At 34.7% G+C, this 25,700-nt stretch overlaps 1 pseudogene; it reads right to left on the bottom strand.

The window, feature by feature from the left end:
- Positions 1–721: 721 nt before the first annotated feature.
- Positions 722–14,626, bottom strand: LOC114023829 (annotated as a pseudogene).
- Between the last annotated feature and the right edge of the window lie 11,074 nt (positions 14,627–25,700).

Below are 25,700 nucleotides of genomic sequence, written 5' to 3'. Positions count from 1 at the left end.
TGCCCTTTCCTTTTGGGGTTCTCTGCCACCATCTCCTACTCACTTCACCATATCTGCCACCATCATCCATCATCTCCTCACTTCACCATATCTTTTCCAAATTTTCCTTCCTTCAGCTAATGGAAGAGGACATTGAACACTGATATACTGGCATCAAGGACATTTCTTTTCTTTTTTTTGCCTTCATCTTGTAATGCATAAAATGACTGGTTTAAAAGCAAAACACACTCCACAGAAAGAACAATGGCAAGACCAAGGTCCAGGGTGCACATTGAGATGGTCATAGAGTTTTGAAGCACTTACCACAAATAACATCTTGGTGACTATGTGAAGGTGAAGTTGTTGCCATGGTTTAAATTCTTCTCACATCAAAAGAACATGAAGATGAAGTGCTTGATCATCTTGTAGAATCCAAGCTTTTCTATGCCCTGAAACATTTCTAGGTATTTGGTACTTGATATTCTTCAATGGGTTTCCCACTGGGGAATGCTCTGGTATAGGTTTTCTGATATCAATACAAACTCCAAGTAACTCCCCAGCTCTGGGACAGAGCTATTGCAACTAGGGCTTCATCTCCCAGCCCAAGAGTTATGACTCCAGGAAACAGCAACAGACCCTTCCACAGGGTGTTCTGCTATCATCAGATAGTTTCTCTGACCTATTGATGATGCTTCCACTACTCTTCCCATGTCTGAGACTCCTTTTAAAGCTAAGGTTCTTCCTAAGGCCAAGTATCTCTCCAAAACTCCTCACCCATGCCTCCAAGAGCTTTAAGTCTCTGTGCCACCTCCACTGCTGATTCCACCTTGACAATTCAGATATATGACACATCTTCTTCATCATTATCTTCCTCTTCTTCTGCATTTATCTCATGGTCTTCATCTAGGGAGAATTCTAGCTTCATTGGCTGGGGAAAAAGAGGTGGAGGATGTGTTGATTATGGTTTGTAGGCTTTCCATTTTAGCAGGTGGGAGGAGATATTTGCTGGAGTGGAGATCAGTTAATCCAATCCCTCCACTCACTTCATTTTTCAGTCCATCTTGGGCTCAATAAAATAGCTCAAGACATTTGCATTTTTCTACCACATGCACCATGTGAAGGTAGGAGGCGGGATACAGTTGGTTGACTATGTTGAACACAGCAAAATTCCAGAGTCTTAATATAGCAGGAGAAGAGATCAGTCAAAATTCTGACACTGTCTTTTAGTTAAACCTGTAACTCTGAAGGGAGATTGAAGAGAAACTAATCATGAAGAAATGGAGAACTAGCCACCAAGATTATACTGTGGCCCCAGAACTTGAAGCTGTCAGCTAGAATGGTGACATCACAGAAGTGCTCCTTTATACTGAACTGGTTCATGTTTGGCAGGGTGGCAGCCTCTTGCCTTAAGAGTGGGATCTGAAGATATCCAAAGCATGTGCCATGGTTCTGGGTGTGGAGGGGGTGTTCTCTGGCATAACTCCATGTACAGTTCTGCTTTTTTTTTTTAACCTACCCATTTGCCCTTTTAAAGCCAATTACAGGTAACTCATTCTTCCAAGTCCACTGTTTAATCTGCTCTGAAAGAACCTGGTCAAATTTGGAAAAGTAAGAAAAATTATATATTAATTCAGTTCATTTATGACAGGTACTATGCTAGGTGCTGCAGAAATAGATGCTAAATCTAAAGAGTCTTGAGAAGTTCCATCCCAACTGCCTGCAGTTTCCTTTATAAAACCTCCCCTTTTGTGGGAATCCTAAAACAAGTGGGAAATAAAACGTGAGTAAAATTTTATGAGATATTTCCAGTACATATAATATAAGCCTCCTTGAGGAAAAGAATTGTTGTTATTGTCCTGATACCCTTGACACCTAGCACATTTCACTACACATGGGAAAAGAATGATTATTAAATTGACTTGAATTCTTATGTCTACTTGGGACCAAGGAAAAGAAAAGTGAGGTCCAAGCTATCAGGTAATCCTTTTAACTTTCCATTTCCAAAGACATTACAATCCCTAAAATGTGTATGTTGGAGGAGGAGATAGTGTGTGAATATAGCCAACAAAGGAGGAAAAAAAATAATTGTTTTTCTTTTCCTTTCTTAATGATTTTACTTCCAAACCACAGAAGCCTAGTTTCCAAAAATATTAAGAGATCAAATTAGAGAAGAAAAAATTCATGAATTTCTTGCCTAGTTTAATTTAATGTCTTTATGTGTATAAAGGTTGGAACCAAGGTAAAACTAAAAATCCTCATTGGATCCTATGAAAAAATGGAAAAAAGATGCAAAGGAAACATTGTATGGACACCAATTGGAACCAAAAGTGATCAAGCATGCCACTATACAAGAGAACAAATAGTGCTTTGTCTTTCACAATCTGACTCCATGAAGAAAGATTTCTAGGCCCCAGCACTGAATACCCAATACAAATATGTTTCAGAAGTTCCCAATTTTATAAAACCCTCTTTAAGCCCAGGAAATTCTTTGCTAGTTCTTCAGCATTGAGGAGTGCAGGGATCTGGGCCTTGACATAGCCATCAATTATTATTTTTCTCTTATTCTGATGGCCAAGTGAAATTGAATTCTTCCAAACTGATGTTTAATAGCCATTGCCATAAGAAAACTTTAGAAAACAGCAATATGGCCTTTTGCCATTTCAAATATTTCCAGTAATTGTACTTGTCTGGGTTTCTTATGGGAAGTCTTTGATGGAAATAGTTAAATGAATATTAAAGAAATCTAAAGAATGTAATTGATATTAAATAAGATGCAATAGAGTTGGAGGTTTTTCCTTTTCATTTTTCTTATAATGGAAAAACCTTGCATGAGCTGCCAGTCTTTGGTGCTCTCAAAACAAGGAAGAAAAATGTAAAATGTCGTCTGAGCTTTCAAAAGCCAACAGACACTCAATATGTGATGATGACTGAATATATTCACTGTACTTAGAGCCTATATAAATATAAGTGCCTACAAAAATTTGAATTAGATAAGACTTCTGTGAATTTGCCTAAGTAAAGAAGAAACATCTATTTTGATTTTTCTTCCTTTCATTTAAGACAAATGGCAGATAATTTCACAGCTGTCAGTTAATGCACATAATGAATGTCTTATAAAAGGATGAAAGCATAAAGTTCTATTCACATTCTTCAACTATGTAAAATAAATTTAAAATGATGTCAAGATTTTCTGTGAAATTGTGAATGCAAAGAAATTCAGATTTAAGAGCAGAGTAGCTGGGGGAGAAGGCTAAAATCCTCCCCTATGCTTCTACATTCACATAAATCAGTGTGAGACTATGTACAGCACTAAAGGCACACATTTTTGCTTTAGACATCTGAATCCATTTTGATAGAGTGCACTCAGATATCTCTGATTCTTTGATATAAGAATCAATTTTTATTCATTGTCCTTCATCTCTTTGTCTTTTCAATTTCATGCTAAACTTTGACATCTTTATTATACTTTCAGAATTAGATTAAACATGACAATCCTCTCTCCCCCCACCCCCCAACCCCAGCCAGAAGAAAGAGTAGAAATCTATTTTAGCAGAAAAAAAAAGCTGCTGCAGGATATATATGCTAGTTGAAATTAGGAGAACTTTGGAAGGCTAAATTATGGCCATATTATAAAAGTAAATGAATTTAAAACTAAAGTATTCCTTGAATGTTAAAGATGAAAAGAATCACCCCATTTCATAGGCCCATTGATTAAGTCCCACCCTTTATTTTGCAGTTGAAGAAACTCAATCTCCACAGAAGTAAAGTAATTTGACCAAGGTCACATGGGCATCATGGCAGTTTGAGATAAAAAACCAGGTCTTCTGACTTTAAACCTATTCTTTTTTTCTACTGTACCATACTATTCCCCCATAATGTGTTTTAAAAAGAGTGTGGGGAAGTAATTGGGATTGTTGTTATATATTTAACAGTGACCTTGGTTTATTTTATTTTAAATATCAGTGCTTTGTCTAATTTGAATTTGAGGTCAAATCAAACATTTATATTAGTTACTGTATTGTAAAATATGAAAAGCCATATTCAACTTCCAGCTGAGGAATGTGATTATGAAACACATGGACATCTACCTTTTCTTTTTAGCACTTTCACACACTATTACTCAAACTGGTTTCACAGCCTTTGGAATTGATTGAACTTTCCCGAGGTTATGGTTTTGCCTGGTGTGGGCCAGGAGAATCTGTAGCACTTTTCTGTACTCAAGAGAGTATCTGACCCTACAAAAGTAAGAAGAAAAAAAATGGTTTGAAGATGATTCCAAATATCCCTGAAGGAATAAGAAAAAAATGCATGGGAGTTTTATGAAAGAATGGTTTGGCTGAGAGCATTTATGTAATGCAAATATTCCTAAAAAAACAAAACAATTAGTCATAATTATATTATAGTTGAAGGTGACATTAACCTTTCTATCATTACTAAATGATAAAGTTGTATAAGTGGAAACTATGCCTTATTTACTCATAGAAAAACATTGATGCAGGGCTAATGGACTGACCATCCAACAGCAAATTGATTTAATTCAATCTCAAATACAGTCAACAGTGTCAGACAGTAATTTTGGTTTATATTTTATTTCAAAATTGGTGGTTTGAAATTTTCATTTTTTGAGTAGTTATTTTCATTTAAGGGTAGTAGAATTGAACTCAGAAATTATATATGCATATATATGTATATATGTATGTATATATGTATGTATGTGTGTGTGTGTATATATATATATATATATATATATATATATTCATCTATTTACAAAGAACCTATGCTTTTTCAAGCAAGGGGGTAAATTCCATGGTTTAACTCCTTCCAATGCAGATTGTAATCAAACCAATTCATATTAAAATTCCTCTATAACAAGTATGATATTGTGAGTTCTTTGACAGGTGTATTAGTGATATTCAAGATTTCATAATTAATAAACATCACATATGTTATCTGAACTGAGTTCTTTCCAAATCAAATTTAACACTCTCTTCATTATACCACATCATCCCTACTAGGTTAGAGTTCAGTGTGTTTACCATATACATCAGCTCGACAAATTACTTTTAAAAATTAGAAGATTTTAAAAAGATATACATTGACCCATTCATACTGTGACCACTGTCCTAGGTAGTCATCTTGGTGTTCTATGTTTTCAGAGCTCTTCAGAATACTCAAAACATGTTTGTTTTCCTTTGGTCCTCCTAGAGAAGTTACTATGTTCAACCTAAAAAAGATCCTGGCGTGCTGGAGATTTTCTTAGAGGAATCATGGGGAAATGGAAAGATAAATGAAATAGGAGTCAGGAGAGATTATTTCACCCTAAAAAATAATCCTTTCTCTGACACATTATTTGAATGATGCTAATTGGTACATGAGTAACATATTCTAAGTTTCTCTTTCCTTATTTCTAAAATGGAGATAATATTGTTAACACATTACAAGATTGTAGTTATGATTTAATAAGATCATATTTGTAAAGTTTAAGATGCATGTTGATTAATACGATTATTCCTACCTCTCAAAGGGTTTTTCCATATTCATCCATTTTTATATTACTACATTCAAATAGATGCTACTTAGTGCTGATGGCATTGACAGTAGCTAGGACCTTGTCTATATGATATGCATACAGATAAAACATTTTAGTCCCAAATCTAGTCAGTTCAGTGAGGATGGGAAGGGGAATGATTTATATAATACTAGTTCTTTCAATGAATTTATGAGTTTTGAATGGATAGGTCAGTATAATTAAAAAGGTTGATTAAATCTCTTGCCTTGATGTGCATGACATTTTACATACATGTATACTTTATATGCATTACCACAGCCAATCCTTACAATAAACTTGTGATGTAACATAAGTATTATTATTTTCATTTTGCAGATAAGGAAGCACTGACTTAAAGAAGGGATATGTCTTGCTTAAAATGACATACACGGTAAGTTGTATGACTGTCATTTGACACTGGTCTTAAAATTCCAAGTAACATTTTTTTTTCTCTAACTCATGCCTTAGATAGCTACAGCTAAAGAGAAAGATTACAAATATCTATTAGCACTTATATCAATCCCACAGTTCACAATAGGCTTTCCCCAATAGATAAGTATTTAAACAATATATAAGTCTAATAAGAAAAACAATTAATTAGGAAATAAATTATTTGAAATAACTTCTGATTCCTGCTACCTGCTTTTCTTTATGTGCATCCTTTTTTTTTTAAAATCTGTGGCTGGTAGATCAGTGTTTTTTATGGTAAAAACAAAAGATGCTGTCATGTCTCCTTTAATTTTATTGTTATATTATTATCAAAATAACATTGTCATGTTATAATCAATTATATTTTATTTATTTTCTTTTTAAAGTATGAATTAACAATGTAAATTAGATTTTTTTAAAATTTTCAGTAAAGACATTGAAGAAAATGAGCAAACGGGCACTAATAGAATGATTAAATGGAATGCAGCAAAAGAAAATTAAGTTAAATGTCAAATGGGCAGGTGTCACAACTATGCAATGGGATAGCAAGAAATAATAACAGAATAATAACAAGATCTTCAATAATAGATCAATAAATAAATTAAATGAAGACATAGGATTGGAAACACTAGCTGTCAAATAAGAATAAAAAATATGGGCAAACAAAAGAATAAATTGTTTCAATCAAATTATATAGAATATCTCTGAAACAGGAGTTCTGGAAAACAGACTAGCATATTTTCAACTAAGATTTTCAGAGTTGGAAGAAAAAAATTACAATAAAATTAAAAGACAAAATATGAAGAGTATCACCTAAGATTTCTACAAAGCCAATGTTAGTGATCATGAAGACATAATGCCCATAAGCAATATGAGATTTACAGGTTTTATAAGGGAGACATCTTGAAATCAAATGGTTTAGGAAATCATGCAACCTCTCCCCCAATATTCAGAATTATCTGACCCAGGGGCAAGGTATATATTGATATAATCTATAGATTCTATAGAAATGGATTGGATAGATTCCAGAGAGAGCAACCCTGAGTTTAATTCTCTCACACATATCATGGTCAAGTCCCAGAATTCATCAATTAACAAATCTTTTAAGAAATCAGATGAAGTACCTTCTTATAGAAAGAAAAGAATAGGTTTAACAATGTAAAATTATTCTTAGTCCATCAAAAATGACCTGTTGATTCTACTCTTGTGTTTATACCCTGAGGTCATTGACCAAAAGGAAGTCCATATATATAAAAAAATATTCAGAATAGCATTATTTGCAGTAGCAAAAAGCTAACAACAAAAATGTGGCTATGAATTACAAAATGTCTGAGTGCATTGTAGTAAATTGATATAATGCAAACTTATTAAGTTTTAAGTCAGAATGGATATGAAGAATTTATAAAACATGGGAGATTTATTGAACCACTTACTAGAGAATAAGAATAACAGAACCAAAACAAAAATGTCCACAGTGAGTACAAGGTTATAATTGACAACAATGAGTATGATGTCAAATAAAATGTAATACATGAATGATGTGATAAAATACAGATAATGAAAAAATAAAATTATTAAAAGGAAGTTACAAAGCTATAATAAGACAACAATAAGAGGCAATAATATTTGTACAGCACATGATGTTCAATGTTATTACCAGATAACTGATATTAGAGCACACTTGACATATTTCTGTAGAAATGGTGAATTTTAAGACAGAAATGTCACATTTGCCTTGAGATTTACACAAGATGCCAAATTGTTTTGCTTAAAAACTTTTTTTTAATTTTTAAAAATTTATTTATTTATTTTTAGTTTTCAACATTCACTTCCACAAGAATTTAATTTTGAAATTTTCTCCTGCCCTTTCCCTACCCTCACCCCAAGACAGTATGCATTCTGATTACCTTTTCCCCCAATCTTCCCCCTCTTGAGACCTCTGCCAAGGAAACCCTCAATGGGGTTATGAAGAGTTGGACATGAATGAAAAGCAACTGAACAATAACAGAATGTTACTAGAATTTAATAAAGAATAATCATCACTATTCTCCCTACCTGAAGATTAACACCCTAAAATGAAAATAATAATGTAAGGCATAAATAATGGGTTTTGTTTGTTAAATTTATATAATGCAGGGATTTTTTTTATTTTTTATACTTAATAGCACTGTACAGTGCCACAATAATATCATCATCCTTCTCTCCCTTCCCCCCAAAAAAGAAAAAAACCTTATGTTACATTCCTTTCCCCAGAGGAAGCACACTTGGTTTAAAATGAAAGTATTCAGCATTATTTTCTATTCATCTCATTACTAGAGGTGATTTAAAAATGGTTGCTTCCAAGTTAATTGTAGTAGTAGTCATGTATTTCATGAATTCGGCATTTTTAAAGAAGCATAGTGTATTTAAAGTGAGATACTACTTTAAGGGTAATTGGCTTGTGTCTATTTACATGAAATAGTCTGCTTGAATTCATTTAATAAACTTTGTAGAATACAGTAAACAACTGTGCATTTTTAATTAATGTGACTGAAAAAATAATGAATGATTTAAAAAAAGACTTATTTAAAAATTCTGTTGATATAACTAAGGTAAAAAGGTGGAAAATTTGAAATTTTATGAATGAAATAGGAAAAGGATCAACACCAAGAGATGGAGTTATGATTCAATAATTTGTGACTCTTTTCTGTTTTGTTTATCCCTTCCAAAATCTTTAAAATACAGTGCAGTGATAATGGTATAGGTAGGAGTGTGCCAGAGCCATCTCTTATCTGTTCATAAAAGTCTATTGTTAAATGTTCAATGTGAAATTTTACATCTCAGAAATTGTAAAATATTAAAATCAGGATTTGGTTTATTGTCCTGTTGATATCTAGATTCAAGAAATGTGTGAAGACAATGTTAATGAAGAATAAAATTAAAAGTATTGTGTACATATTTTTAATTTTAGAGAGTCAGTTGTTAAACATTTACCAGGACACCCTTGGATATAGAGGAACTAGGTTTGGATTTTGACTCTAGTGAGACCAATGGTAAGTCTATTCATCTCTCTCACCATTATTTTACTCAGATGAAATATGAAACTAAAGATATTTGTGCTACCTACCTCCCATCCACTAAAGTCTTCCTGCTTTAGCATTCAATCACAGCATTTATTTTGATAAGCATTTTAATAAGTTCCTACTATGTGATAAGTGAGGCAGCTAGATGTCTCAGTTAATATAGTACTGGACCTGGAGTCAAGTTCAAAACTGAATTTAGATACTTAATAGCTGTGTGACCTTGGACAAGTCAGTTAACCTGTTTTCCTTAACCCACTGGAGAAAGAAATGACAAACCACTCTAGTATCTTTGATAAGAAAACTCCATGGACAATATGGTCCTTGGGATCACTAAGAGTCAGACATAGCTGAACAACAACAAAATGTGCTAAGTACTGGAGATGCAAAGACAAAAGTTAATACTCCCTGCTCTCAAGATGCAGCCTTTCTCTCTTAGGAGACAATATGTACATATATTGTCATTTACAATGTATATACAAAACAGATATAAACTACTTTTAGAAGTAAGACACTAGCAGGGGAATTTGGAAAGAGTTGACTTAGAAGGTGGTACATCAGTTAAGTCTCAAAGGTAACAAGGTAACAAAGGTAACAAAAGATTCTAAGACATGAAGTTAAGGAGGGAAGGCATTACTGATACACAGAATAAGCAGAACAATTAATGGAAAGGGAAGATAGAGTTCTATCAATTAAAAACAATAAAAAGGCCAGTTTAACAGAAATGTAGAGTGCATGGAAAGAGTAAAGTGGAGTTAGACTTGAAAGGTAGGAAGTTGGTTATGAAGAGTTAATAATTGTAAACAGAAAAGTTAATATTTGTTCCCAGAAAAATAGACAGGAATTGAAATTTATCTGATTATGAGAATGACATAATGAGATATGTGCTTTGGGAAAATCATTTTGGCTAATCAGTCACCTGTGAAGGGGATAAACTAGAGACTAGTTACAACACAATTGTAATAACCTAGGCAAAGGGTTCCCTATTTCTGTCAAACTCACCAAGATCCTTTTGTCTCACTTTCATAATTTCAGTATTATTCTTGACTCCTGTCTTCTTCTGCCTATATCTCAAACTGGCAGCCAAATATTGCTATTTTTGAGTCCACAAAATAACTTACTTATTATCTTTTTTTTTCTGTTTACACAACTACCACCTGAAAATTTTGGGGACAGGAAGTTTATAATTCCTTTGTAAACCAATTGATACTTTTTTTTTTCAAAACCAAGATAGGAAGACATTTAAACTGATAAAAAAAAATGAAGTAAATAGAACCAACAAAATAATTATACATTGACTACAAAACTGCAATTGAAAGGAAGAATAAAGAATAAAGAAAGCTGTGTTTTTTATTATAAAAATAATTTTAGACAAAAAGAAGAAAGGAGGAAATGTATCTTCTTCGTTTCACTGGAAAGGTTGGGAGCTATCAGTGTAAAAAGGTGCCTAACTTGGTCAATTGGTTTAGCTTGACAATTTCTTTCTTTCTTCCCTCCCTTTCTTTCTCATTTTGTCTTTTCTTCCTTCCATCCTTTTTCCTTTCCCCCTTACTTCTTTCCTTTCTTCCTCCCTACCCTCCTTCCTTTTGTCCTTCCCTTCCTTCTTCCTTCCATCTTAGATCTTTCCTTCCTTCCTACCTTCCTTCCCTCCATCTTTTATTCCCTCTTTCCTCCTTCATTCCTTGCTTCTTGCTTCTTTCCTTCCATACTCAAGGTTTGGGAGAGTAGATAGATCTGAGGAAATTATAATTAAAAATTAATTGCAAATTTAAAAAAATAGTTTGATTAAATAAACAAAATTTATCTCACCCTCACTCCATGAAAGAAGAGATAAGTTATAATAGAAAATGCACTGCTCCCGACTCTACTACTCTTTTCTCTGACACTAAGTAGTTGTGTAAACCTGCCAAGTCACTTATTATTTATATGTACTTGTTTCTTCATTTGTAAATTGAGATTGGGCTATATGATCACTATGTTTCCTTTGAGCATTAAAGTTGTATGACATTTCTCTAACTGAAAACATATCACTCTAATTATGGTGCTCCTTCATTTTCAAAGAGTACCAATGAAATCACTGGATGATGTCTTGCCTTGTGCCTGAATTTGATTTAAGTGAGGCAGAGTGGCACAAAGCCATTAACCTCACTCTCTCTTCCAGAGTCATCCAAGTCCAGTGGCCAGAGAAAAATCAGGATGACTGGTGATGGCCTGGAGTATAGTGGATATTCTTGGTGTCTTAAATATCTGATAAGCTCTGTGGGCTCCACAGTACCTGCTTCAGTCACCTTGATGGCCTTTGGAACAAATTGTTCACATCTACCCATTCTGGCAGGATAAGTCTTCAAATTCTTGAGGTGGAGACCTCTCCAACCCACAATATGTTTGAAGGCTGTAGGTTATACTCAACTTGGTTTAGCCCACATGCTGAGATGGTTTACAGGGGCATGGCTATTGTACATGCTACAGCTTCTTGGAACCACAGCTGAGAATTGGGTGACAGGTGGACCCCAAAGGTGTATGAGCAGCCCTGAAAAGCTCTCAGCAAGCCCTCACACCAGAGATTCTAGTCCTCCCTGAAAACTCCATAACCCCTCAAACTAATTAGTGGTACAATAGAAAAAGAAATGTAGGTTTCATTTCCTAGTCTAGCACTCTTTCCATGTGACTTTCATGATTTTTGGAATTCTCAAAAGAATTTGGTTCCTTGTAAGATTTACATAACATATGATCCAATGAAGGATAGAAATGTGACAGGTAAGCATTATGTGGGTCAATTCTATAGGTTTTGGTCACACCTGAAATGAGATATGGGAATATGATTATTGGAATAACCAAGGGAGAATGGAGCCTAGTTATGATTAAGGGTAGGAAATGGCCAGGGGCCATAGGGAGGTAAGACAATGGAGGGAAGATTGGGTGTAGACACAGAGAAAGGCCAGTTGGTGAGATTATAGCCTCAGGCAAAAACCAGAAATTTGGCCATCTGGGAAAGACCAGGGGTTTTCCTTTCTGGGGTCTAGATCCCAACCCCATCATTCCCTCCTCAAACAAATGGTACCCAAATTCTTTTGGGGTAAGGGGCAAAGGTCTTGACTTCTGAAACTGTTTCATGCTGGCAAGGGGAGTAGAGCTGTCCCTGCCTCAAGGGGGTCCCAAAGAGGAGGTTAACTGGAACTGAGCACAGGCTGCATCCAGGGAATTATGGGTGGATATTGGCTGGTAGCTGCTGTTTGCTACCAACTGTAGGTGAATGGCTTGTAGTCTGGAAGACACAAATCTGACAGAAAAGACTACAAGGCCCAGATAAAAAGTAGGGACTCAATTTTGGGCCCAAATATGAGAGGATAGAACATCCTTAGCTCTGTTTGGATTCAGATAATTCAGTTTTCCAACCATGCAGTATCAAATCTATCTCATAGCCAGACTCAGGAATAGCCAGGTGGGTAACATTCTTTTTCAAAGGAACATAATGGGGAAACTTAACCAGGAGGATCCCATCTTAGACTGAGGCCAAAATTGTCCTCTCAACTTTTCCCAGTGCTGACTTCCCACTAGTATGGATGAGGTCTAGAGGTTTAGGGATTCTGGGACCCTGAGATCATGACACTTGGGCCATTCCTGAATGAATTCAACCCAAAAGTTCTTTTAACCAGAGAAAAAATTTATTAGAGATAAAACCATACAGGTTAGACTCTTAAGGAATCTGAACATTAGTGATGCCCATAGGGACAAGTGGACATAAGAAAGTCTCAGCTTTTAAATGGGGGCCAGGGTAGATCTGATGTATACTAAAGTAACTTTGGGTGACCAGAGGAGGGGCTGGGAAAAGGGTCTAGGTGAAAATTCAGATTGGAATGTCTGAGAGATTGAATAGACAATGGGAATAGATAATGAAGGGAACTAGAAGAAAGAAGTTTGAAAGGCACCTGAATAAGATCAAAAGGTGGGGCTAGGGCTTTCAAAGGGAGATAAGGGGAGTCTATAAGGAACTGTTTGAGACCAAGAGTAAGAAAAGTTTAAGGGTTTTCTGGGGCTTGTAGACAAATAGGAGCCAGATTCTTTTTAGAGCAAGGGGTGAAGGTCTCGGCTTGGGCCCATACCCCATCAGTATCACATTCTCTGAGTAGCTTGTGGCATGTCTCAGATGATGGATTATTGATTATCAATGGATTATGATCCATCAGACAACTCAAAATAAAATCATATGAGCTTTTACTTCACACAGCAAGTTTCACAAATCACAGCTTAGAAAAAACTTTTCCAGGCTTTACATTTCAAACTTAAATTTGTCCTGGTATAAAAAGCCAATCATTAGAGATTTCTACACACTTGCAAATTCTCAGAAAGCCATGTATAACACAAATAAGCTTTTTGGCTACTTTACACATTAAAACAATAAGAACAATAGCCAAATTATTTTAGCAGTAACCAAATTATGAAAAGTTGTTTGCCATAACTGATACAAAAAGTTCACCAATTTGAAACTTGAAATAAAGCCATTACCAATCAGATGACTTCAGTTTTCTTAAATTCATTTCCAAATTACATTATACAGAGAATCAACACCTCATCATTAACAGTTAAAACTACAATTTTGAAAGAGCTTGCTTACCTAAGTTCAGAGGCTAGCTTCTTTACCTTGAGCAGGATGTGATGAACCTGGGTAATGCTTCCAGGCAAAGGTTGCCCTAGGGTACAAGGCCATTGCCAGGGTGGTCCACTCTATAGCTGCAGCCCCTCACCCTTCCTTCCTTTCCAAGATGAGGGAGGGTGAAATCAAAGGTGAGGGGTAAAGGGTGAAACTCTCTTTTCCTATGGAGAGGTTAATGATACCCTCTTGACTCAAGGGAAGGCAGTGACCAGGGTTGTAAGGAGGTGTTTCAAAACTCCTTAATGATCGATCACAAAACTTCCAGAATCTGCCAAGATATTTTTAGCTGTTCTAACTTTTCCCTGTAACCTCCATGAAGGAGGATTCAAGAGTGTAGAGAGAAAGGAGCAAGTAAGCCTCAGGGAACCAAAAAGCAAACTGCAGTTTTCCCCTATTCCCTAGCGCAGAGAGAACTGACAGAATTGGGCATATGCTTTCGAATAGGGTGTCCGTCCTTGTCTTCTACGCTGGGGAAGGTGTATCCAGGTCCATGGCCTTGAACTGAACCAGTGGACTGAGAGCCTAAGAGCATCAGGCCGAGTATGAGACAGCCTCTTAACCGTCTACCCAAAAAGCATCTCCAAGCCTTGGTGCTTGGAGAGCCACCACAACTGCAGAACAAGAAGCGGGCGAGGGGGCTTACATACCTTCCAGTCTTGCCTGAAGAAGAACTTGGGGTTAAGCAGTTTCCCCATAAGGGCCACCAAAATGATGAGGTTTAGGGGTTTGGAGGTGCTGGGACTCCAAGATCATGACACGTGGGTCCTGACCGAAAGAATTTGACCCAAGCCTTCTTTCAGTCAAAGACAAAGTCAATTAAAGATCTACCATATTAGTCAGATTCTTAAGGAATCTGAGAGTCTGTGGGGTATTGGCTAGATTTAAAGAATCTAAGCCAAAAGGTCCAAGTATTGACAGGCATAGATGAGTTTGTCACCTGTCACCTGTCCCCTTCATCCTTGTAGGAAATACCAGGGGATTTCACCATATATACTGATACTCCTTCAGATACTCAACCTCACAGTTCCTCAACTTGCTTTTTAAATTACTTCCTTCTTTACTACACTTGTCACAATGAAAAATGGTCCATATACTTGATCTTTACATAACCCACAAATTCACTGCTTCAATGGTCATAAACTCTGAAACTGCTTTATTTGATTAAATTCTATTTGGCAATCCACATCTCCACCTTTCAAAACCAAACTCAGTACTTTCCCCCTACATGTGACCTGTAATTCCTGGACCCTTCACTTATTTTGCAGATGATCACCTTTGCACTAACTATACTCTCTTTCTTCCATCTTGACGCATTGATGAACTAATTCCCTCTACACTATTTTCATTTTTGAATCTCTTTTACCCTTATCATATCATCAGTATTGCCTTGATGAGCTTCAACTGTGGATCTTTCACATAAATTGATGCCTTCTCTCCTACTCACATGCTTCTGAATGAAGTTAAAGAAAAATCATGAAACCATGCTGACTAGGTCCACTACAAAATTATTTATACTTCCCCTGGCTCAGCACTGCTTCAAGACAATCATTTTACACACACCCCCTAATTAACTCAATATCCCACTCACCAAAACAGCTTATTCTAAATCTTTTTATCCCTCCTCAGACTTCCTGAGGTTTTGCCTCCCCCCACCCTCTCAGCTGAATACTTTGCCTCACACTTCACTTGAAAAAATGAGGCCATTGCCAAGATCTCTCTCTTCTCCTTTCTCCTCATTTCTTTTCACCTAGACTCCTTTCACTTCTTTCTTACATGAATAGGTAGCTCTTCTCCTTGCCAAGGCAAAACCCTCTATATGATCAAGTGATCCCATTTCATGTCTTTTCTAGCACATTGCTCTTTAATTCATCCCCATTCACATTATCCTTTGTCTTTCTGCATCTAGTGGCTTCTTCATTACTGCCTACAGACATACCCATATCTTCCCCAACTTGAAAATCTATCTATTCCCAATAACAATTTTACCATAGCTCTCATGTCATTTGTGATAAAACACGTTGAGTAGGTCATCTATAGTACTGTCTCTGCTTCCTCTCCTTTCAGTCTCTTCTTAATTCTCTATAATCTGGCTTGAAACTTCATCTCAACTTAAAAAGTTAACAAACAATCCCACAGTTGCCAAATTTAATAACCTTTTCTCAATCCTTATTTTTCTTGACCTCATTACAGTCTTTGACACTTTTTATGACTGTCTTCTTTTTACAGTCTTCTAAGTTTTTGTGACACTACTCTCTCTTGGTTTTTTTCTACATTCTGATTTTTTCTCGGTCCCCTTTGCTGGATCTTCATCCAGGACCATGCCCAGTAATCATTTTTGTCCCCTGAGTTCTATCTTGGACCATCTTCTCTTCTCCCTTTATACTATTTCATTTGGTGGATTCATCCATTTTCATGGATTCATTTATCATCTCTAACCTGATGATTTTCAAATCAACTTATCTAGCCCTAACCACTCTAATTGCCTGTGAGCCAACTCAAAATGGATGTCCAATAAACATTTTAGACTTAACAAGTCCAAAATATAATTTATTATCTATTCCCCTAAAACTCTCATCATCCTAGGATTGTCACAAATCTCTATCTCTTTTTTTCCCACAGCATAAATTGCCAAGAATTCCATTATTGCTGGTTTGGGGGCAGGCAGCAGAGGAAAGAGCCTTGAAAATTCTGATTCTTATAAAGATTATTAGAATAGTCATCACTGGTTCTGTAAAGCCTCACAAATGTCATGTCAGATAAAGTTATGGATTTGGAGAGAATTTAATTTCTTCCTCTGATACAAGACATAGCACTAAACTTATAATAACAATTCAAATCACATGTTTAATTCTTAAAACCTTTTTAAACAAGAGTTTTCTCATTTGTTAACAAGAAGGGGGAGGTAGGATTAAACCAGATGGTTTCTGAGGTCATATCCAGTTCTAGATCCATAATCTAACTATGTGAACATAGTCACATCACTTAACTTCTCAGTTCCTCAGTTTCTTCATCTGTAAAATGAAGATAGTTTCTGTAACATCTTCCTCAAAGGATCATTGTGAGGTTTTACGTAAAGTGTTTGGTGAATTATATAGTTGCAATTAAATGTCATTGGTTTACTGGAGAACATTTTGAAAAATTTTCTTGAGAATAAATATCTATATAATGCTAAATATTATGATGGTTCCCCAAGGCCTCACCACTCGTAATGAGTCACTCTTGGGAGATCAACAATATAACAATAAGTTAGGTTCATAGCCTTACCGGAGAAACTGAAAAAAAAACTGTGGTGATGTTTTGTTTTATTTTCATTAATGTTAAATGAAGCATGAATAGCTCAAGATTATGATCACAGTGAGAGATAGAAAGAGATAGAAAGTTATAAAGACAGAGATAGAATAAAAATAAGAGATTTATAGACAGATTCTCTAACAATGGACCAAAAATTTAAGATCTCAGCCCTACCCAAGACTCCTTTTATTCATTCAAAATATTTTAAGCTATGTATAGTCATTCTAAATAGACTTTGCCCTCTAACTAAAGCTTTATTTGTTTACCTTGCATGATATTCACTTTCATCATTTGTACAGTGAAAGTACAAGACTTATTTTCCAACTTTGAATCATATGACCCTATATTTGAATAACATCTTACAGACACTCAATATCTTCATAGTTTAGTAGGCTTTATGAGGATAGAGGATATTCAACTGCTAATCATCTTTTAAAATGCTAATTAATGAAGGCACTAATAGTTGTTCAGTTATTTAGTAACATAAGGCAAATTTTTGTCCTCTGGTATCTAAAATTCAGACAACTAATATGTTTCTTTGTATCATGCCATGGTAGTTCAAAAAAAAAAATCAGTGAAGTGAATAGCAGGTCTACAGTTTATTCCTAGGTAATTGAACTTCAAATTCAAGTAACTTTTCTATTTTACCAAGCTGACTCTGAAAACACATTTTTATAGTATGCCTACTTTGGATCAGCACTGTAGATGAAGAATAATCTGAATCTAAAATTAAATAGATAAAGGAGGTAGGAAGAATTCATTTCAGAAATCACATAGAAATTTTAGTGATTACCCAGAACTTCTCTGACAGAAAAGCTCATATTTTCAATATGGTAAACTTATAGTTTCACTACATGGTCACAGATCATTGAAAGTGCTCAACTTCGAGGAATCAAAATTAATAGTAAAAGGACAATAGTCTGGGGTATGATGATTTTATTTGCCCAAGTACCATACACATGATAACTTGCAGGAAAGAAGACATCCAACTATGACAAATAAAAATGTATGAATTCAAATAATCAGAGCAAAATCAGAAATTTGTGTTTTGCACTAACAATTATTTAATTTTAATATTTTTTTTAATTTCATGTAAAAACAATTTTAACCTTCTGTTTTTGTTTTCTACAATTTTGAGTTCCAAATTCTCTCACACCCTCAATCCCCAGACCACTCATTGAGAAGGTAAGCAATTTGATAAAGGTTATACACATGCAGTAGTATAAAACATATTTTCATATTAGTTATATTGTGAATGAAAACACCAAGCCAAAAACAAAACAAAGAAAAAGAAAGAAGATAAAAAAAATTAAACAGTATGATTTAAGCTGCATTCAGATTCTATCCATACTTTCTCTGGAGGTGATTAGCATTTTTCATCATTGGTCTTTCAGAATTGTCTTGGATCATTGTATTGCTGAGAATAGCTAAATGATTCACAGTTGATAATTGTATAATACTGTTACTCTATACAATATTTCCATTATTCTGCACACTATTTCATAACAGTTCATGTAAGCCTTTCCAGGTTTTTTTCTGAAACATCCTACTCATTATTTCTTGCAACAAAATAGTATTCCATCACAATCATAAACCACAACTTGTTCAGCCACTCCTTAATTGATGAGCGTCTTCTCAGTATCCAATCTTTTTCCACCACAAAACAATGCCATAAATATTATTGCTCATATAAGTCTTTTACTTTTTTTTAAGTTTCTTTGGGATACAGACCTAGTAGTAGTATTGCCAGGTCAAAGAGTATATTCAGTTTTATAGCCCTTTGGGCATAGTTGTAAATTACTCTCCAGAATGTGGAACATTTCACCACTCCACCAACAGTACATTAGTGTCCCAATTTCTCCATATCCTCTCCAACATTTGTACTTTCCTTTTCTGTCACATTAACCAATCTGATAGGTGTGAGGTGATGCCTAAGAGTTGTTTTAATAGTAGTGACAGTGCATTTTTTTCATATGAACATAGATAGTTTTGATTTTTTTCAACTGCAAACTGCATATTCATATCTTTAACAACTTACCAATTGGAGAATGACTCAGTCATATATTTTACTCAGTTTTCTATGTGTTTGAGACATGAGAACTTCATTAGAGTAACTTGCTGTAATACCTCCCTCCACAGCTTTCTGGTTTTCTTCTAATCTTAGCTGTATTGGTTTTGTTTATCTAAAAACTTTTAAATTAATTTAATCAAACTTATCCATTTTAAATCTCACAATGCTCTCTATGTCTTGTTTGGTCAAAAATTCTTCCCTTATCCATAGATTTGACAGGTAAACTATTTCATGCTCCCCTAATTTGCTTATGGTTTGATCCTTTATTTCTAAATCATGTACCCAATTAGATCTTTTATGCTATAAAGTGTGAGATGTTGGTCTAGGCCTAGTTTCTGATAAATTGCTTTATGGCTTTTCCAGCAGTTTTCAAAGGTTTTCTTACTTTTCATTTTATTAATCTCTCCTTTGATTTTCAGGATTTCCAATTTGGTGTTTATTTTGGGATTTTTTTCTAGTTTTTTTTTTTTAGTTGCATGCTCAATTCATTGATCTCTTGTCTATTTATTGATGCAAGCTTTAGAGATATAAATTTCCCCCTACATATTGCTTTGGTTATGTACCCTAAATTTTTGTATGTTGTGTTATTCTGGTTCTTTCTTTAATGGAATTATTATTTTTATATTTTTTTTTCTTTTAGCCACTTATTCTGTAGGATAAGATTATTTAGATTATATTAGATTATTTAGTTGCCAATTAAATTTTAATCTTTCCACCGCCATTCATTGAAAGTAATTTAATATTTCTGATGCTCTGCATTTGATTGTGAACTTTTTATGCTGTCATACATAGTCAATTTTTGTGTAGGAGCCATGTGCTGCTGAGAAAAATTTATCTTCCTTTCTATCCCCATTCTATTTTCTCCAGAAATCTATCATATCTATTTTTTCTAAACTTATTTGACCTCCTTCACTTTCCCCTCGTTTATTTTAGCTTTTGATTAGATTGATCTAATTCTAAGAGGAGGAATTTGAGATCCCTGACTAGTTTTTTGTTTTTGTTTTTTTATGTTTCCTCCTGTAACTCATTTAACTTTTTCCTTTAAGAATCTGGATTCTATACAATTTGGTGCATATATGTTTATTACTGATGTTGCTTCATTGTCTGTGGTACATTTAGCAAAATCTAGTTTCCTCACTTATCTTTTTTAATTAGATCAATTTTACTTTGTCTGATGTCATGATTGCTACCCCTGTTTTTTTTTAACATTATCAGTCCCTTACCTTTACTCTTTGTAGGTTTTTCTGCTTCAAGTGTGTTTGTGGTAATTTATATATTGTAAGACTCTGGCTTTTAATCAAATTTTCTATTCACCTTTGCTTATTTTTTTTTCATGAATAGTTCTTTAAAATCCTCTAATTCATTATAATATTGCATGGACATATATTGTAAGTGGTTGTATGTATGTGTATATACATATACATTACACATAATTTATATGTATTGTATAAGTATATGTATATATACACACATATACATATACATATACATCCACATTTTATATATAGTGTGTATATATATATACTGGGTAGTTAGCTAGCTAACAATATCTACATCTATCTATCTTTATCTCTATGTAGCTATCCAAAATTTCCCCTGAAGGATTATGCTCAGTTCTGTTTTTGTTTTTTTTTAGGTAGGTGATTCTTGATTGGTTGCAACCTAGATCCTTAGCTTTCCAGAATATCACATTCTAAGCCTTCTGATTCTTTAATGCAGAAGATACTTAATTTTGTGCTTTCTGAACTGTAACTTCATAATATTTGAATTACTGTTTTCAGGATGCTTGAGGCATTTATTTTTTCCTTGACCTGGGATATTCTGGAATTTGGCTATAATATTCCTTGGAGTTTTCATTTTGGGATCTCTTTCAGGAGATTATTGGTGGATTTTTTTATTTTTATTTTATTTTTCCAGTGCTAGGATATGAGGGTAGTTTTCTTGAAATATGATGAGTAGGATCTTTTTTTCATCATGGCTTTCTGAATGAAAGTTCCAAGGCAGAAAAGAATTCTTATGGTCACTCATAGACCAGAGCACAGGTCAGGAAAGGAGTAACCCCTTGCCCTTGATCATAGTGCCTTGGAAGAACTGAAACAATTCTTAAATTATTTCTCCTTAATCTATTTTCCAGGTCAAATGTTTTTCCAATGAGATATTTTACATGTTCTTCTATTTTTTTTCATTCTTTTTTATTTATTTATTTGTTTGTTTATTTATTTATTTATTGTTTCTTGATGTCTTTCACAATCATTAGCTTTGCTTTCCTCAATCTTAATTTTTAAGGAATTATTTTCTTAAGTGAACTTTTATAACCCCTTTTTCATTTGGTCAACTCTACTTTTTAAGGAGTTCTTTTCTTTAGTAAATTTTTATAATTTTTGTATATAATTTTCTATTTGGCCCATTGTGCTTTTTAAAGAATTCTTCTCTTCAGTGGATTTTTGTGCCTTTTTTACTCATACTGCTTATTCTGTTTTTTAAGGTGTTGTTTTCTTCAGCATTTTTGTGCTTCCTTTACTAAGCTGTTAACTTCTTTTTAATTATTTTCTTGCATCATTGTCATTCATTTTCCCAATTTTTCTTGACCGCTCTTACCTCTTTTTTAAATATTCCAGTTATGTTAACTATGCTGCTTTGTCTGAATCTCATAAATTTTGGTATGTTATTTCTTTGTTATCATTTTCTCATTTTATTTTATTTCTTTTTTTCTTTTTTTAAATTTATTTATTTTTAGTTGTCAACAATCACTTCCACAAGATTTTGAGTTCAAAATTTTCACCCCATCTCACCCCTCCTCCCACCCAAAGATGGCATGCATTTGGAATACCCCTTCCATTAATCTGCCCTCCCTTCTATCTCTCCCCTCCTTCTCTTATCCCCTTCCCTTCTATTTTCCTGTAGGGTAGGATTGATTTCTGTACCCCATTTCCTGTATTTCTTATTTCCCAGTTGAAGGTGAAAACATTTTTTTTTAAAATGTGCTTTTGAAACTTTGTGTTCCAAGTTTTCTCCTTTACTCCCTCCCCACCCACCCTCATTGAAAAAGCAAGCAACTCAACACAGGCTACATATATGCAGTTATGCAAAACACTTCCAGAGTAGATATGCTGTGAAAAACTAAATCTATTTCCCTTAATCCTATCCTGCTCCCCCATTTATTCTATTCTTTCTTTTGACCCTGTCCCTCCTCAGAAGTGTTTGCTTCTGATTAACCCTTCTCCCAATCTGCCCTCCCCTCTATCATCCCCCTGCTCTCTTGTCCCCTTTCCCCCCTATTTTCCTATAGGGTAAGATAGATTTCCATACCCAATTGAGTGTGTTTGTCATTTCCTCCTTAAGCCAAAGCTGATGAGAATAAGATTCATTCATTCCCTCTCACCTTCCCCTGTATCCCCTCCACTGTAAGAGACTTTTCTGTTTTTGTGAGATAATTTACCCTGTTCTACCTCTCCCTTTCTCCTTCTCCCAGTATAATCCTCTCTCACCACTTAATTGTATTCTCGAGATATGATCCCTTCATCTTCAACTCACCCTGTGCTCTCTATCTATCTATCTGTCTATCTATCTATCTATCTATCTATCTATCTATCTATCTATCTATCTATCTATCTACCTATCTATCTACATATATATATATATATATTTTTCCCTCCAACTACCCTAACACTGACAAAGGTCTCATGAGTTACAAATATCATCTTTCCTTGCAGGAATATAAACAGTTCAACCTTAATAAGTCTCTTATGATTTTCTCTTTCCTGTTTATCTCTTTGTGTTCCACTTGAGTCTTGTATTTGAAAGTCAATGTTTCTATTCAGCTCTAGTCTTTTCATCAAGAATGCTTGAAAGTCCTTTATTTCACTGAATGACCATTTTTCCCCCTGAAGGATTATACTCAGTTTAGCTCGGTAGGTGATTCTTGGTTGTAATCCTATTTCCTTTGTCCTCCAGAATATTATATTCCATGCCTTGTGGTCCCTTAATGTAGAAGCAGCTAAATCTTGTGTTATCCTGATTGTGTTTCCACAATACTTGAATTGTTTCTTTCTGGCTGCTTGCAATATTTTCTCTTTGACCTGGGAATTCTGGAATTTGGCTACAATATTCCTAGGAGTTATCCTCTGGGGATCTCTTTCAGGAAGAGATTGATGGATTCTTTCAAATCCTATTTTGCCCTCTGGTTCTAAAATATCAGGGCAGTTTTCCTGGATAATTTCTTGAAAGATGATGTCTAGGCTGTTTTTTTGATCATGGCTTTCAGATAGTCCAATCATTTTTAAATTATCTCTCCTGGATCTATTTTCCAGGTCAGTTGTTTTTCCAATGAGATATTTCACATTCTCTTCTATTTTTTCATTCTTTGGATTTGTTTTACAGTGTCTTGATTTCTCATAAAGTCACTAGCTTCCAATTGCTCTATGCTAATTTTTAAGGAAGTATTTTCTTCAGTAAGCTTTTGGACTTCCTTTTCCATTTGGCCAATTTTGCTTTTTAGGCCGTTCTTCTCCTCATTGGCATTTTGAACCTCTTTTGCCATTCAGGTTAGACTATTTTTTAAGATGTTATTTTCTTTGGTATATTTTTTGGGTCTCCTTTAGCAAGCTGTTGACTTGTTTTTCATGATTTGCTTGCATCACTCTCATTTCTCTTCCCAGTTTTTCCTCCACTTCTCTTACTTGCTTCTCAAAATCCTTTTTGAGCTTTTCCAAGGCCTGGGACTGATTCATATTTTTCTTGGAGGCTTTGGATGTAGGAGCTTTGACTTTGTTGTCTTCTCCTGGTTGTATGTTTTGATTTTCTTTGTTATCAAAAAAGATTCTTTGATCTGATTTTTTTTGTGCTGCTTGCTCATGATCCCAGTCAATTACTAAAGTTATAAACTCTTTGTTAAGGTAGAAGTCTGCTTCCTGTGTGGAGAATGTAGTGTCCCAAGCTTCAGGGATTTTGTGTAGCTATTTTCAGAGATACTTCTAGGGATCTGTAAATTTTCAGTTCTTCCAAGGCACTATGATCAAGGGCAAGGAGTTACTCCTTTCCTGACCTGTGCTCTGGTCTATGAGTGACCATAAGAATTCTTTTCTGCCTTGGAACTGTAAGGAGGATTTCCTCTACACCACCACTATATGCTCCACCATACCAGCACTCCTCCTTGTACCAGGACCACCACCCAGAACTGTGACCTATATCCAAGCAAGAGAGTGCTGCCTCTTAAGTTGTCTTTGGCATTTGTGGGTAGAGAGTTCTGGAAACTGCCACAGCTGCCTGTGATTCAGTCATCTAAGGCCTGCTCCAAGTATGCTGTGGCCTGCGTGCTCATGTCAAACTGCCTCTCCCAGCCTGACACAATATACCTTTCCAATCAACCATCCAGCTTGTCTTGGGCTGGAAATTTGTTTCACTCTGTCTTTTTGTGGGTTCTGCTGCTTTATAATTTGTTTAGAGTCATTTTTTTACAGGTATTAGGAGGGGTTTGGGGATGAGCTGAAGCATGTCACTACTTTCACTCTGCCATCTTGGCTCCGCCTCTTGTTATCATTTTCTTAATAAAATTAAGGGATGTTTATATGATTTGTTTTTTGACCCATCCTTTTTTAAACTTTGTTTTAACATATTTGCCTCATAGATTCAGGGAAGATGCATTTGAATTGAAATCAAGAACCAAATGTGGAAAATGTAAAGCAAAATATTCCTCCTTCAAGAAAACTAATTCAGATTTTTTTTAAAGATTCCCTTTGTATTTGTACAAAAAACCTATGAGTTTGTTTGTTTGTTTTTAATTTCCCTTCAGATGTTTGATACTTCAATTTCATGTGCAGCAAACAAAGACCTTATGAGCATAATGTAATCTTAGAGTTAGTAAATAAAAAATGCTGAAGTTTTCTCTCTCAAAGAAATGAATTCTCTGCAGTCTAATGTAAAGCTTTCCTAATGTCAAATCTTCCTTTGAACATAGACAAGCAATTTCTACATAATCCAAGAACAGCTTGTGTCCTCATGAGTCTACAATGACTACTCCTTGCCTATCATGTCATATCCAAAATCTTCTGTTTATCTTGCCTTCCTCTGCCCTCACTACTTGCCAATATGTATTTTTGATTTATGGTATTTTATAAATAGCTTTTTGGGAGGAAAGTAACTATAAACTCATTTTTTAGTTTAGGTCATCATCAAAAGTGTCACTTCCATTTAACTGGGAAAGAGAAAAATGCTTTACAAAGATAGTTCAGAATAACCTGTTTGGCTCCTTTAAGAACAATCAAAATCTTTTAAAAATTTTTGTATTTTCCTTCCTGAAGGTGAATTAGATCAAAAAGCTACATAATGTAATAGCAAAAGCTCTTTATTTAGAGACCGAGTCCATCAGATATAATTCTGGCTCTGTAGCTTACTGTATATCCAGGCTTATGGGAGTCACTTGACATAGTGTGCCTTAGTTTCTTCATTGTTAAAACAATGAGGTGGAGAATCCAGATAATCTTTTAGTTCCTAATGAGTGTAAATTCTCTTTACTTATTTAGGTAATATTGACAGTATTAGCTAAATAGATCACATAGAGTTTCAAGTTAAGCTTAGAACTGAACTCTGTATCGATGAGTCTTACTAAATGATTGATCTTTTTTAATCAGGGGTTCTGAACCCTTTTTATGTGTACTTTGGACCTCTTTG

Source organism: Vombatus ursinus, unplaced genomic scaffold (assembly GCF_900497805.2).
Source record: "Vombatus ursinus unplaced genomic scaffold, bare-nosed wombat genome assembly UNPS02014818.1, whole genome shotgun sequence".
Lineage (NCBI taxonomy): Eukaryota > Metazoa > Chordata > Mammalia > Diprotodontia > Vombatidae > Vombatus > Vombatus ursinus.
The sequence above is the reverse complement of the archived record's forward strand: the minus strand, read 5'-3'. Positions and strand labels throughout refer to the sequence as shown.